At 44.0% G+C, this 15,774-nt stretch overlaps 1 protein-coding gene across 7 annotated transcripts in view; it reads left to right on the forward strand.

Annotated features, from left to right (window-relative positions):
• Positions 1–15,774, forward strand: part of LOC138184329 (discoidin domain-containing receptor 2) — a 254,587-nt gene that overhangs the window by 120,986 nt on the left and 117,827 nt on the right. The window lies entirely within an intron of this gene.

Raw genomic sequence — 15,774 nt, forward strand, 5'->3', positions numbered from 1 at the left:
GACCGATAAAACGTATTGATCGATAAAACGATCACGTTAAATTACCTGAAAATTTTATCCCCGTTTCGCCCTTTCTATTACTGAAAAAAATGAAGAAAAAGAAGAAACGATATCGACGATATATCATATGAGACATTGACTTCTTTATTCCTCGATCTTCATAGGATAATTCGCCTTGTTCCTTCAAATCCTGTAACACCAAAGCGTGTTCTTCCAATCGAAAGAATCTTCTTAACGCCAGTATACAAAAAGAGGAGAAGGCTCTCGAAAAAGAAAGGAAAGAGTACATAATCTCGATCATAGAGTGTATCATTGTTCGGCTGAGTTCCGCGTTCGCCAGGGCGAGCCACCCTTAATCCGACTTATTGTTAGAAAGCCGACGGCCGCCGGCTGAAATCTGATTTCGTTCTTCATTCAACGTCAGTCGAGCTTGCATGGCATCGCGTCTGGGCCCGAGTCGAGTGACGTTTTTCACGGTTTTCGGCCGAACGAGCCGGGATTAATCGATGTTATCCCGGCTCGAGTCCCCGAAGTTCTCCAATGAGGAAACTCTCGAGAGCAAGTTGAAAAGGGACAGAAACGGTGAAAGATGATAGAGACGAGACGAAATAAGGTGGATTAGCGAGAAGAGACCCTCGAAGGGGTCGACTGGATCGGTTGGCACGCAAAAGGGAACGGGACAAATGAAATTTTCGTCGTGGCAAATTGTCCGAGAGCGACGCCGCAGAAATCAGCCCGACGATTAACACGGAGGGATCTCTTAAGACTTGCTAATTTCCTGCCCGGAGCTCGAGGGGGCAAAAAGGTAATATCGAGAAGGAGCGACCATCCATTAGCGAGCTGATCTATTTGCTGGTACCTCTGTAAATCTCCCGGATCGAGACGTGGCCTGCCTCTCGAACGATGCTTTCTTTCCACGGTTTCTCGGGATACTCCTCACGTTCCGGCCTCGGAGTTGGCAAAATGACGCAACAGGCAATGATAGACGAAAGAGAAAGGGTCACGAGCCAGAGAATTGGAGATGGTCCAAAGGAACCGATTTCGCGATCCGATTGAACGATCGCTCGTTGAGTATTCCTTCGACGAACGCGTGAATGTAGCGTAGAACGATCCGACAGAATGGATCTAATCGAATCGAATCTATCTCGTTTCTTCGCTGAAATTCGAATTTAAGGCATACAGAGAAATCTGGGAAAATCGCGAATGTGTCAGAAGATGAAATATGTAGTATCAGCGTCAGGTTATTGAAATTGATAGGTTTCAGGATCTCATCTTTTGTGGCCGTCGCGAGAAGGAAGACACGAATCCAAAGATCGTAAAGATTTACGATGAGAAACCATGAATCGTTCGTTCTCGTGACAGGGTACGAGCGTCTGGGAGCCGGTCACATCCGATTTCAGTTGGATTTAAGCGTAGGAAAGTAGGTTTTGAATATTGATGAACTCGGTATGAATATATTCATAAGACTAACAGTTTATTTCTGCAGTCGAGTCGATTCGCTTTCCATTGATCAATCGACATTGATTCGTGGAACCCCTCTCTCCACTGGCAAATTCGAACCAATGTTTAATATTCCCAGGTACTTGCTGCAGGTGTCCCCATGCCACGATGAAATTCCTATAGCCAATCGATTGTTCCTCGTAAATTCTGCCATTATACTCTTCCGATTCGACAATATCTGATTTAACCTTTTGTTATTTTTGACATCATACGTGTTCAGTATCTCTCTTCGTGTTATGACACCTTCATCGTGAAAGGATGATATTACAAGCTTCGTTCGTACGAAGAATTCTTGTTTAACGATCGACCAATCGAAAGACAAGCGAACAAAGATTTCGCACGTCGAGATTTATCATACTTATCGAACTTCTGCTGAAAACTTGGATAAAATTTTTACGAGCGTATGCTCGTTTCAGTTAAATCGTGTTTGAGTTGCAAGTTCCAAGCAAAAGCACGCGAGGAAACTAAGGAGCGCAACCCTTCAACGAAGAGTAGCCAATGAATTTGCTTACAGTCGAATCGTCGAGATTCCAGACGGCTAGCGTGGGTGGCGTCGTCGAAATAATCGAAATGCTAATTATTCATTTGCATAATTAACGCGTACGCGATAAAGCGACCTGCGGCGCACCGTGAGTGGTCCCACATGCCATCGAAGATTAACGGTAGCCCTGGACCCCCCTGTTAATGTTCATTTTGAATATTAACTCCTTGGAAATGATCGTTGACTCGTAGCCGGCGAATTTACCGTGGCTCGATGAAATTCGCGTTCGACCGCGCGTATCCGACGCTCATGAATTTTCAACGATTTCGAAAGTTGCCCGACGTTTAACAATCGCGAATCGACTCGCAAAGCCACCGACATTTCGTCAACGTTGTTGAACAACGTTCGTTTATTTTTTAAATCGATCCGATGATTTAAAACGTGGAATATTTCTGAAACGTCTTTTTTCTCCTTCGACGTCGCGGCAGAAAGAGCGCGATTTAACTCTTTGTGCCAGCCACTCCTTTGTCTTCGGCTCCAATTAAGATTCTAGAAAGCTTCGCGTGGCAGAGGTCGTTTAAATTCCCATTTTTCCACCACCCTTTAAGGGCGGCGTAGATCCCCGGAATCGATTGAAGAGAACCGAGCCGTCACTTTCCTCGGAGAGCGTAAATTGACCCGGTCGTTTACGGTCAATTTCCGAAAAATCTCGCGTTCCTTCGCTACCGGCTAGAACCACCCTCGAGACGTCTGGACGCCATAACTTCTTTCGGCTACATTTCCTTCCTCAACGCTCGAAATGACAAGCGGGCCAACAATTGGCCGCGTAAATCTTCCGCGTCTTACAGGAAGACTGGTGTGTATGTTTGCGAGTCCTCTGTGTGTTCGATTTCTTGCAACGCTTGGCAGATATACGCGTGTCATCCGGTCGATTTATTCGGACTTTTAGTTGCTACTCGGTTCATTCGACACTCGTAATAAGCACCCTGTACGTTTATTTTACGATGATCACATTTAGTTATCTGTTAATTAGTTTCATTTACGAATCGTTGAATTAATTCAATCTTTGATACTGATTTTTATGAATGATGTGCTGGTACATCAAGTATTCACTACTGATCTTTATAAAGATCATTATGATTTCGTAACATTGTTGAACACATAAAGTCACCTATTAGTGATTGCATTTAATATGACGATTAGAACCGATTAAAGATATTCGATCTCTGTTGAAACGCATATATCTTGAATTACACTCTATCGATCATGTGTTTGAGATTCGTTACACTGTTAGATATAACTCTTTCAAACAATAACAACAATTTGTACCATGGGAGACAATACATCCAAAGAAATAGATCCTAAATATTTGTTTAACATATTAAAAATTACAGTAAGTATCTCTGTTCCTCATAGATGCATAAAAATCTCAATTTAACAGTAAATAAAGACGCAATAAATTCACACATCAACTATGGCCTTCCCTGCTTGAGACTTTCTCTTCGTTCACTTTACCAATGAAAGAACAACCCCTTTCTCTCGACGCCCTAACAGGGGCTAACAGCACCTACACTTTCGAAAAATTCTGCAACTTCTGACACAGGGGCGCGAAGTTGTCAAGGGACGAGAAGAGTAGCTTCTCGACGGGGTGTCGGTATCTCGCACGCGTCACTAGCTACGCTAGGCGTAAATCGTTCACGGTCAATTTCCGAAAAAATGTACGGTCCAGTGACGCGTGGTCGAATCTCTCGGCTCCTTTCCCGGCCGCGTTTCGACGTTGAAACACGAAAACGAAGCAGCGGGCGGCCCGTGGCCACGATGATGGTCCCGCGTCAACGGGAATATATCAGGCAGCTGCCGCGCGGACGAATTCAAAGGCAGTTGGGGGTCTGTGCACCTGATTGCCGGACATCCATCTAGCCCCGACAGAAGGTGTGTAGAAACTCCACGGGAATTCGGCCCCTGTCCGCGCGTTCATTGCGCGACGGCAACGCGCACACACGCTCCGCGGATTATAATGGCTTTCTAATTGCATCGTGCTGCGGCGGCAGTTGATTTGCCATGGAGCGAAGAGACGCGGAAAAGCGAGCGAAAACGTGGATGGAGAACGAGGATGGAGAGGATCGGACGCGATGCGTGTCAGCACCGAACGAAATTGAAAATTGATGGGAGAGATCAACTCGGTGGTCCGTGGTCTTAAATTGCTCGTGCGTCCAACGAAGGTTTCGCGTGTTTGTCGAGGATTTAGATACTTCGCTGTAATTTAGTAGCTAATAACTAATAGCGTAATACTATGATAAGGATCGACTTTAAGATGATCTTAGATTTTTAACTTTCACGACGATCAGGTGTATTCGAGGTTCTTCGGATTTCAATCGTGCTTTTATTTGTACGTTGCGCTTTGTCCCGACGTTTCGCAAACATTTCTTCAGAGCTCATCTGAACCTGAAATCTATGATCGTGTGACAAAAGCACGATTTTAGATAATTATTGAAGAACAATGTACAGATGTAAGGATGGATATTAAACTCAAAGTGCAGAAGAATAGACACGGAAAAAGATGCTTTAATTATTTCGAGCAATGCATATGAAAATTATTTGTGTTGCAAAAACGAAGCTGTTTCTATAATATTTTATTTTCGCTTTTTCTTTTATGTTTTGAAAAAGTAACATTGAAAATGCAGTCTTTGAAAAATTGTTACGTACCTACACTTCTCATTCCAAAGAATACTCTGTTGCAAAATTTCAATGAAGTTTAAGATGAAGAACCGCAGCTTTATTTATCAATGTACACAGAAATCAATCTCTAAGTGAAACGAGTGAGACGTCCGATTTTTTATTCCCCTCGTTAGAGATTTCTGAATGAGACTCGATTATGGCCCTCAGTCCGACATCAAGAGATCGCGAACGAGACCCGGGGGCATAACTCTCGCTTAATAAAGTAAGAATGCCAGGACCGAGGGGTTGACCGCAAATGCGGTTTACTCGTCGAATATCGCGGGGAAAAGGGTTGCCAGTCGCGAGCGTGACAATTAGCGGCGATTTCTGCTAGCCGATCGTTTGTCAAGGCCAGTATCCGGCAACCTACACGCTTAATCAGAGTTCTGGGTGTACAGCAACGACTCCTTCTACAGCTATAAGCAATCGATTCTTTGATCCAGCTGAGTTGATCGTAAATCCGAATAGCTTAGCTTAGACCTAACAACTCACAAAAGATGATGTGATGAGATAAGAAGGAAGAAGAAGGAAGACAGTGTTCTATGGTGTATACTTGGTCTGTCTAAAAAATAATGCTCTCTATTTATTAAAATATTTTTAGGTTACATTCTGGTGAATAAAAATGATGATTTTAAGAGAGTTAGGCGAATGAGAACTCATTTATTATTTCCTGAATTCTCCTGGTTAGCAGTTTTCATTTCAAAAAACTTGTTCTTCAATGGTATAAGATTGAGGATCTCTCTTTGTCACGTACGAGGATAATTCCTCTGTAGCTAAAGATTCGATAGCAGATCATTTTTATCGAAAAAGAATATAAAATCACGATGAAATATTAATTAAATCGATTAGGAAATATAAAATGCAAGCGAAATACGTAAATATAAAAGGGTTCACAAACCAAATATCGATATTGGATATAAAGTAATCCTATTACTTTCGAAATAAACCACGTACAAAGGTACACGAAGCAAAGAGACTTCAAATAGTTCACCATGCACCGCCATCTTCAATTTTAGATGATAGTACAGTTGATCCCTTTCTTCCTGACCTCCAGCAGTCTACCTTCCGTTGTTGCGTTCCTTGAAGAAAAGCGTGTTGCAAGAAGAGGGACCAACGGTGCGGGTTAAAATATGCAAGATATAATGCTGCCTCCTGTGGGATACACCTGACGTTGGAAAGAGAGAGAGAGAGAGAGAGAGAGAGAGAGAGAGAGAGAAAGAGAGAGTGGAGTCGAGGTTGTACCGAATATATCCACCCATGGGGATAAGCGAACCGGCCAATAATTCATTCTAAATACTTGTATGCTAATAACGATGCCGCGTTGTAACGAAAATTTACTATTCCCAGGCGTTCTCCGAAGTCGCTCGTCCTCGCGCTGTCTCCGCCCGTTCCTTTCCCTTTCCCTTTCGTTCTTTTCTCCTCCTTGTCCCTCGACGTTCGCCAACCCCGCACAAGCGTTACGAATATCCCCCACCGCCTCAGCTGGAATAACCAGCGTATTAGCTTTACATTATATCCGTCAGTGAAATTTATGCAACGAACCCCGGTAATCCCGCGGAACCATAAAGTCCGCTATCTAGATCGTTTATCCGCGACACCCTGCCACCCCATCTCCTTTCATCTTTCAATTCTCTCTCGGTTCGATTCCTTCCTCTCGCGTTTTCTTCTTCTTCTATCGTTTGTAAAAGCGGGAAATGAAAGAAGGGGAATTGAAATCCATCTCGACTCGAATGACCCGCGAGAAACGAACGACTGAGACGCGTCGTCGAAGCAGCGAATGTGTGGCAAGATGCATGAGACGGGAATGTATATCGCGTTCTATCAGCCAGAATTCGATTATTGGCGAAATAGACGGGGCCAAGAGTTAAGGCTGGATCTTGGCATGGTGCTTCGACGCTGACCCGAATCTCACTGAAGGTGAACCGACCAGGAAAATTGACCTTGATCAGTGATGAATGCAGAGGATATGGCTGTGCTTATTCCTGCGGAACATTTGGCTCGTGAATTTTAATGCGATTGAGTTTATTTAAGAGAGAATTGGTCAAAAGAGAGAATTTGGTTAGTAAGTAGAAGAGGCAATGAATATTAAGAAATAGTAAAACTTTTTATAACTTTGATTTGCCCGTGTAGACGATAGTAAAAATTCTAATTTTTAATTTATGCATCATGAAAAGATCAAAGAACAATTTCGCCATTACGTTTCCCCACCAGAATCTCCCCCTCCGGCCTCGTTTCAACGATTTCATTGAACAAACTGGACGAACGGCTTTCACGAGCCATATATTTCCGACGGGAGTAAGAACAGGTGTTACAGGTGATTAAACGAAGAAGCAGAATGCCCCAGCTTTTTTCTTCCATTAAATTCTTTTCATTTGGTCGCTTTACATCCTTGAATCGCGTAAAAGTCAGGGTTACTTTACAGGCGTGGTTCGATGTTTCCTTTGTACCAACTTTACGACAGCACTAAATCATCTCCTTTCTTCTCTCTCTCCGCGTGCAGCCCTAGGGTTCGATAGGGTTATTACTAACTATTTCTGTTGCAAATTGAACTTTAATCGCGACGACCAATCGTGAACGAGAATCATCTGTCAGAAATGAAACGTTTCAACGTTTCAACGTTTCAACTCCTTTCCCTTTGGCACGGAGAAGGTTCGTCGCTGTTGGTTATCCATTTTCCACGTTCGAGAGCATGATCGTGAGATGTTTGAGAAACGCATACGCGGACTGACGCGGCAGCATAACCGTAAATCACGCGGTACCGGGTAATTACTTGAGAACGTGCGCTTTCGTGTTTGCTAAACAGTCGGAGTCCGTCGCGCGACAGACTTGTCCCATAACGAGAAAAGTCCGGTCAATAAATTAATTAAACTGTCGTGACTCCGAAGCTGGAATAGCCAGGGAGGTTGGCCGTGGTAATGCGTTCGGTCCTGACCTCATTACCATTCGTGAAATCATAATCGTTTCGAAAATTGCGGAAAGCTTTTAGCCAAGCTGCCACTTCGAAGTTAGAGCCGCCACCCGTGCTCCAATGCGTTACGGGTTGCCTTGTAAAATTTCAAACGATCACGGAATAGCAATGTATCTGCCTGGCCGCGATTAAACCACCCCTGTTTTCAACGATCGAGGGTAGTTTCACCCATTCGTGGATTTTTATAATCCTTTCAGTAAGAACAGTCCTTTCAGAAATCCTTTTCTGAGAAAGAAAAGTAGAATTTGTTGAAACAATGCTTAATCTGTCAATCAGAAGCATCTGTAATCGTGTAATTAAAAAATTAATGAAACTGAATCAATTTCAGTTACGATGGTTTTGGCTCTTACGAATAAATATAAATAAATAATAAAGAAAGACGAAAAAATTATTATATCCAAGAAATTGGCTAGGGGGTTAAACGAAATCTTAGTCTTTAGCATATCAAAGTGGATCGACGTTGTTTACGAAAAGTTCTTAAAAGACTTCCGGGTTCTTGCTGTTACTGTATTAATTTCTATTATCGCGTTCTTGAAATGTCTATCGGAAATCATACGTTTTCTTCTCTACAAATATTATTTATTACGTGTTAATAATCTCATCGTGATATGCTGAGAATTAAGTAAGAATATTTTTACCAGATTTTGAATCTCATTTCTGAAACTGCAGCATAACCTTAATAATTCCTCTGCAGAGTTTCAAGAATCACACACTGCCCCGAAGCAACAGTCTGGTGCAATAATTATTCGTATTAACCGCGCGCGCGAATTTTTACGAGGCCGTATCTCGCCACCACCTATGCAAGCCATACGAAATAAAGTTATCTCTGTATCATACGATCCATATTCCCCGCTTTAAACGCAGAGGCCCGCCAGCGGCTCACCGGAGGGTTCCAAAAGTCGAATGATATTTCTCCGTTAGCCAGAAGTAAAACTGTGAACATATTGCCCACTTTATCAACGAATATATTGGTAGGAGAACATTAAAATTTTTCCAAGGTGTCAACAGCTGGCTGGCTCGACCGACACTTTATGTAAATCGCGACGCATCAATTAGACGTTGTGAAAGGATGGGGGAGATCGGTCGCGGTTTCACCGAAAAATCGTGGATCGCCTGGAGGAACGACTGAATGGTGAAGAGGGGGAGAAATATAAAGAGAGAGAAAACGAAGACGAGGGCGAGCATACGCGTGGCTAACAAGGCTCTTCCTTTGCGTCTCACTTTGAATGCCCCGCTAACGAGTCAGGCTGGTAAATTATTTCGTAAAAGGGGGCGTTTTACGCGGCCCGCCGCGGCATCCGAGTTATAATTTCCGGTGTGGTGACTTTATAGGGCCGGTCATCTTCGCGCAGATACAGCCTCTAAACGTTATCCATAAGCTGCAATCAATTCCCTGGTACGATCGTGCGTGAGCTTAAGCTCGAACATCGATTTCTCGTGAGGATTCAAAGATATGCGTGGTTAAGGATCCGCACAGTGAACCGTTAGGGATCCCAAGGACGTCATTAATTGCCCGTCAAACTGGTGTTGGCGACAGAAATAATTAGTTGAGCGAAATGCTACTGGTTCTTACTGATAAGCAACATCTGAGGATGTTTACGGACTTATGGGAAATCTCAGTCTGTAAAATTATATAGAATAAGCAGTCACCCACAAGTTATTTCTATATTTTATAGAAAGGATATTTTTTTTGTTGAAATAACTACTTCAAGGAAAACTTTACATCTTTATTTTTGTATATCCGTGACCTGCAGACTGCTATTACGCAGAAATATTCCTAATAAGGAAAGGTGTATATTATTGTACCCTTGAATATACATTATGTTTTGGATTGCGAAGTCTAGGAACAAAGGAACTAATAAACAGATTTCTATTTATGTTCCCTGTAGCATCTAGCCAAAGCTATAAACTTAACTTTTTTGGTAATGTCCTTTTGCTATAAATATATGAACGTGCTCCATATCATTCCATTGTCTAGTAACACTCAGAGAGTAAGGATCTGAATTAGTATAAACTTATACATTATACTTATAATTATACCTTTAATTATTTCAATATACTTTTCTATTACAAATTCATTAACTCGTTCTTCAATCAGTCAACCTCAACATTTTTAAATAAGATGCTAAATAGATATGTGTTCTTTTTCGAAAAGAGTAGATTTGAACATTTGCACGATTTTTTCCACCGATTACTAAAAAATTGGGCTCCTACGTATTTTGCATTCTAATGACATACTCGTCCTGTTAACTAGCAAAGCTTTGTTCTTTTAAAATTGAACGATCTTGCCTCTGCATAAACTAACAGGCATAGTAACTTCGTTAAGATCGTATAACATCCTCGTATTTTAAAGAAGTAACTTTTTTTAACAACAAAAGGTAGATTCGAACTAAGTCATTTTCAAAGCCGGTTCTTTGGGAATTATGTTCTATTGGAGATTTTAAGTAACTTGGCTTCTTAACGTCGAAATCTTTCGTTCTACGTTCCCTGCCTTGACAGCAGCAGACTTTTGTTATTTTACTCAGGAACCGTGGAAGAAGGTAGAAAAACCCGGTAATCGGTATATACATCTAAAAACCTTGTGTGTGCGTCTGAGATTCGTGGCAACCGCAAGCAGAATCTCTCCTAACGAGATATCCACCGAGGCACAGAGGCGCATACGTTCTTCTCCATTTTCACGTTCCCCAAGTGCCATAATTCGTCATTCTCGGGCAAGGGAAGGACAAAGGGACCAGGTCTAGCGTGAAATTAGCATGCAGGTCCGTCTGTTCGCACACCTATATACGCCGTCCTACCGTTGGATAAAATGAACGTTATCCGTATGAGGGAAGCTTTAAAAAAGGAACGAGGAAAAAGCAGCATGAAAAAGGAGAAGAAACGGTTGGAAAAAAAGTCGATGGGTCGCGTGGCCAACAGGCAGACGAATTTCCAAACGTCAGACCACGTAGAATCGGCCTCTGTCGTGAAGGAATTGTTACCCTTTAATGCATGCGGGCGTCCTTTGTGCCTTTTGAGGATTTCACTCTCGCCCCTGGACCCGCTCGCCTGGCCACACGATCCTCTCCCTCTTTCAGCTTTCTCTGCTTCTCTCGTCTTCTCCCTTTCGAGCACTGGCCACTGTGCGGCGGGGCTGCTCACCCCGCATACAAAAACGTGAAAGTAAAGGGACCCGGGACCGGACATACAACGCGTGCCGTGGTGGGTCGAGAGGTGGTCGAGGCTGTGCGGCGGGAGGGAAGACAGGAGGGTGAATCGTGTGTGGTGTAGATGAAACGAAAAGGAAGGTATATATGACCAGAGGTAGGCCGTAGCCCGTAGAGTGGGAACGAGGTGGCAACCACCACCTTGACGGACAACACGACATGGACACAAGAAGCCTCCCTTCATTTCGTATTCCATTTCACTCTCATATTCCCTTTTACCCTACTCCACGTTCATTGTCTACTTTTCCCGTGGCTGTACGTATACACTCGCGGCCTACACGTCCTGCTTTCTCTCTTCGGCTCTTTCTCACCTACGCTACTGCCAATTGTACGAGTTTGATCGACCTACCGTAAATTCGTACAACCAACTCGTTTCTTGTATCGATTCGAATATACGTTTCCAGTGTACGTCGTCGACGGGGTCTCCCTTCGAAGAAATCCGCCAACGTCGCACTCAAAAAGGATATCTACATCGTTTCCTATGAAACAATCGCGATCCTACTTCTAGTTTCTGGAGTCGTGGCCGTTGAATAGCCGCGAGCACGCGACTGTTCACGATGCACGGAATCAATTTCGTCTCGGTTTCCGGAGAGAATGTGCGCCACAATCGCTCGTATACCGACGACGATCGCGACGGGGACGAAGGTGGAACAATGAAGGCTGTCATGGCGCTGCGCTTTAAGAATTCAAAACAAACGGTAGACGCAGCTACGGCTGAATTATCCGGACGCGCTTCGGCCCGTCTCTTCTCCGTGGAGGAGCGCTGTTGCTGCTGCTGCTGCCTCGAACCAGATGAATCCACTCCCCAAACAAGCGTGAAGCACTGCCGGTTTCAGCAGGACAATGAATTATTCTGTTCGGGCGAACGTTTTCATTTCGTCTCTACTGTGCTCACCAGCGAGGGAGGCAGCCAGAAGAATCGTGAAAGGGAAAGAGGAATCGAGACACCGCCAGCTACCGTTCTTCCTCTCTCGCCCTCTTCGACCCCTTTGCACGCCGCAGAGAAATTCTCTCTCCGATGAACGAAGGTTGTCGCGGTGGAATCGTTGTATCATGAGGCAGTTTTATCTCGCTCCGCAGCGACCACAAAGCCCGGTGCTCGATCCCCCTCCAGACCGTATGTCCCACATTATGCGTCATATGGAGAGAAATTTCCGGCATGACACGGTCCGGATTATACGAATCGAAGGGCGGACTTACGCCAGCTCGTACGGTGACCGGTACGCTATTTGACTGGAATGATTTTTTGATCCGGGATATGGGGGGTTTTGAATGTATTTATTTCACGAGGTTCTGCTATTCTACAATTCGGGCAAATCGTAACGGGTTTTGGGGATGTTGAAGATTTTAGGGGAGATATATGATATTTAGTGAAACGTCGGTCCTTTTATGCCAAAATTGCGAAATGCACTATTCAACATAGAATAATGTGTATGATAATCCTGGAGATTATGATTTAAGCATAGAATAGAAACACTATTGTAATACCTTTGTATTTCATATTCACAATTGCAATTTAAAAATATAACAGAAGACATTTAGATTTCTCTCTTAACGGGCAAGTAAAAATTTGTCCATTCGTGGTTTTAACGTGGCAATTTAATCTTCTTCGAAGTAGGACGTGTTGAACAAGATATTGAATAGAACCTCCTGATAAGTCGACATTCTGTTTTTTAGCTAAGCCTTAGACAAGGGATTCGTCAATTTTCAAACAGCGTCCAGCCTATCAACAACTCAAACAACCACCACTATGCGCGCAATCTTTGATCATTCGATTTAGAATTTCATGAAATAGGGAACAATTACGCGGAGTAGCGATGAAAAACTTAGCAAAGGCTTAGGGGTCGTATTATTTACGAGCACCGTACGTATTCGCGAATTCCAAGTTCATTCCGCAAGAGTCGAGCAGCGAAGCGTGAGGTATTTCGGCGAACGCTCGCGTTAAATTCCACGGAAAAGCGACTCTGGCGAGACGGAAAGTCGACGATAAAAATGCCAAAAAAAACAAAACAAAACAAAAAGGTTATGTATATAAATATATATACACCGGTTACGTTCGATAGAACAACGGGCGAAGGGTGCACATCGAAACGAGAACGCGGACCGCATTTGTTCCGGAAAATGAAGACGTATCTTTTCGATGTTTGCAAGCGCGGTCGCATAAAAGCTGGTTCCCTTTTGTGCGGCACAATTTTATCTCGGAGCGAGATCACGTGGGCTAGATCCCCTTTCCGCGTGTGTTCTTCCTGCACTCACGCCCCTCGTTGTTACACGTCATACGGTAGGAAATTTCCGGGGCGACGCAGCCGAGCGATTAAACGAAAAATCACGACGAACGGCCGATCCCGTGAACAGGAACAGCTACTCCTAGGCGAACTTTTCATCTCTTCCTTTGCTGCCAGCTGCAAAACCGAACCGGCATTCTCATTCATCGAGCCGAACTGGGGCCGCTTTCTCGGGGACTCCGTTGATCGACAGTCTGCTTACGGATTCAATTACGCCGGGTTATCGACTTTGTGACTACGATCCAGTCCAATTACCGCGTCGTTCTGCGAGCGAGCTGCGACAGCGATTAAAAAGGAACCTAACGAAAGCACGGGGGAGAATCGAGAAAGAGAAGGGGGGGGGGGAGTGCAGCAGGGAAAAAATAGAAGAGGTAGAAGAAGAAAAAGAAAAAGGAGTTTCCGCGTCCGGTGATTATATAGATCGACGTTTCGCTTACCAGCCAGATATCGTTCGATCGTCGATGGATAAGCGTATCCTTTGTGCGTTCGTTCCCTCCGTTTCGTTCGAACCTTCGTGCATTAACGTAAAAAAATTCGCTTACATTTTATCGCAATCAAACATCTCGCAGTATGCTGAAACACGCAGCTGATGTTCCATCGATTCGTTTCGATCACGTGTTTACGCTATTAACCGACACGAACGTTCGTTGAAACCGCAGCTCGTTTCCCACTTGCGCACGAGAGTCGAGACGAAGGGTATTGTGTCCCGCGGCCAATTAGCCGCCGCTAAGCTCGAGTGCATTAGTCGACAAAAGCGTGTTCTCGATTAACCGCGCGTTCGTTTCTTAATTTACCGTGGCGCGTGTTGTTGCTCGAGCAATTAGCGCCGGTTAAAAATCGAGAAAGCGGTCGTTCACTAGCGTGAAACTCGGGATAACTTGGAAAGCACGTGCCTTCGTTTCCCCTCTACGCTTCCGAGAGGAGCTTCCTTCCCCTTGCCCTTGCGACCACATTGTAAACGTTCGAGGCCTTTATTAATCCCGTTACACGGTTCGGCTGGCGAGCACCACGCGAACAGGTCAATCAGTAGTAATTGCTCTTCCGGTTCGGAGATTTCGCTGTGAGGCGCGCGACGCGAGATTTAATCCTTGACCCTTGCTCGGTTTGCCTTTCACGATCGGGTTGGCCACGGGATTATTAGCGCACGACCTTGATCATATGCTTCGTTGCCATGACTTCATCGAGATTTCGTCGGGCGGTTTCGTTGGATCAGCCGGGACACGGCCGTCGATGTATCGAGTTAATGATAGGGGCGAAAATGTATTAATACTTGGTTACAAGATGATTAGAGAATTAGTTGCTCGAGTGACTTTATCGATCTATCTGCTGGACAGCGTAATAACATGAGAAACATCAAAATTGTTTAGAACATAATTATCTTTTTATCGTCAACGTCCACTGCATTTCTCGTATCGAATATGAAAAATACGCGTATTTACAGAGAATAAATATTTTTACTGTGTTATATATAACATTTAACCCACGTGTTACACTGGAGGTTAATTTGCGGACTACTTTAAGAACATATTATGAGAGTAAACTGAGTTTGAAAAATTTCAAAGTAGATTCCTTTTAGATCTTACAAAAGGTGAAGATCGAAAGCTTTATGATATCCACGTAGTACTAGTGTTGTAGTAGGACAGATCGTAGTGAATGGGTGCTTAGGCTTACACGCTCCTTAAGACCGTATAAATACGGGAGGAACCTCTGTGTCTTGTCAAGCACTCTTACGACCTACCGCGTTGATGTCAGACCTAGATCCTTAGCACCCCATCGTGAAACTCGAAACAGATTCCTTTCTATTGCTATTCGTAAACTACTTCGTCTCCTATACTCGTCTTTGAAAGTTCAGGATAACCACATAGGAACCAAATAGAATAATAAATCTAAACAAAAACCAGAAACCTACTATTCCAAACACATTAGCCACCGCTGACATTTTACTATCAGAGATAAAAGCAGAGATCCATGCAAGACTTATTTATTTATTACGAGACTTATTTCAATCAATGATAATAAATAAAGTCTATCTATTCAAATGCCAATTTCTATCTCAATTACAGAATTGTTTCTGGTTCTGTACAGCGGATATGTAGAGACATCTAAGTTGGTCATCGAGCCAAAAATTTCCAAGTGTGTAATATCCGAATCTCCATTCGCTTGGTACCGATATAGAAGCATTTCACGGTCTATCGATCGCGTCTGACATCGATCGTAAGACGAGAAAAAGAGTGGATGGTGGATTAGAGGTAAGGGAATGGTGAACCGGAAGCGGAGGAGCGTTAAGCCATCCGAGTGCCATGCCGGTCCGCTACCCCTGTTCAAATAATAAGTTCGAATGGAAGTTAGATTCCGGTGCAATTGCCCGGGGCAATTCCAGCACGAGTCGCAATATCCCAGCCCCCAACGTCCCTCCTCCTGGCTCCTGTTCTCGGTCCCAGGCGGTGAAGATGGAGGCAGAGGGCAGGAGGTAGAAAAAGGGGGAAGAGCACCAGGCAAAGAACTCGCAAGGCTTTCTATCGCGCTTCGCCTCTCGCCGAGCTTTCGGGGACTTTAATCGCTTTAACTGCTTTTTGCGCGTCGAGGGACTCTGACGGACGGGCTGGTCGAGTCGAACAC

This window comes from Bombus flavifrons, chromosome 1, assembly GCF_040668555.2.
Source record: "Bombus flavifrons isolate JBK064 chromosome 1, iyBomFlav1_principal, whole genome shotgun sequence".
Classification (NCBI taxonomy): domain Eukaryota; kingdom Metazoa; phylum Arthropoda; class Insecta; order Hymenoptera; family Apidae; genus Bombus; species Bombus flavifrons.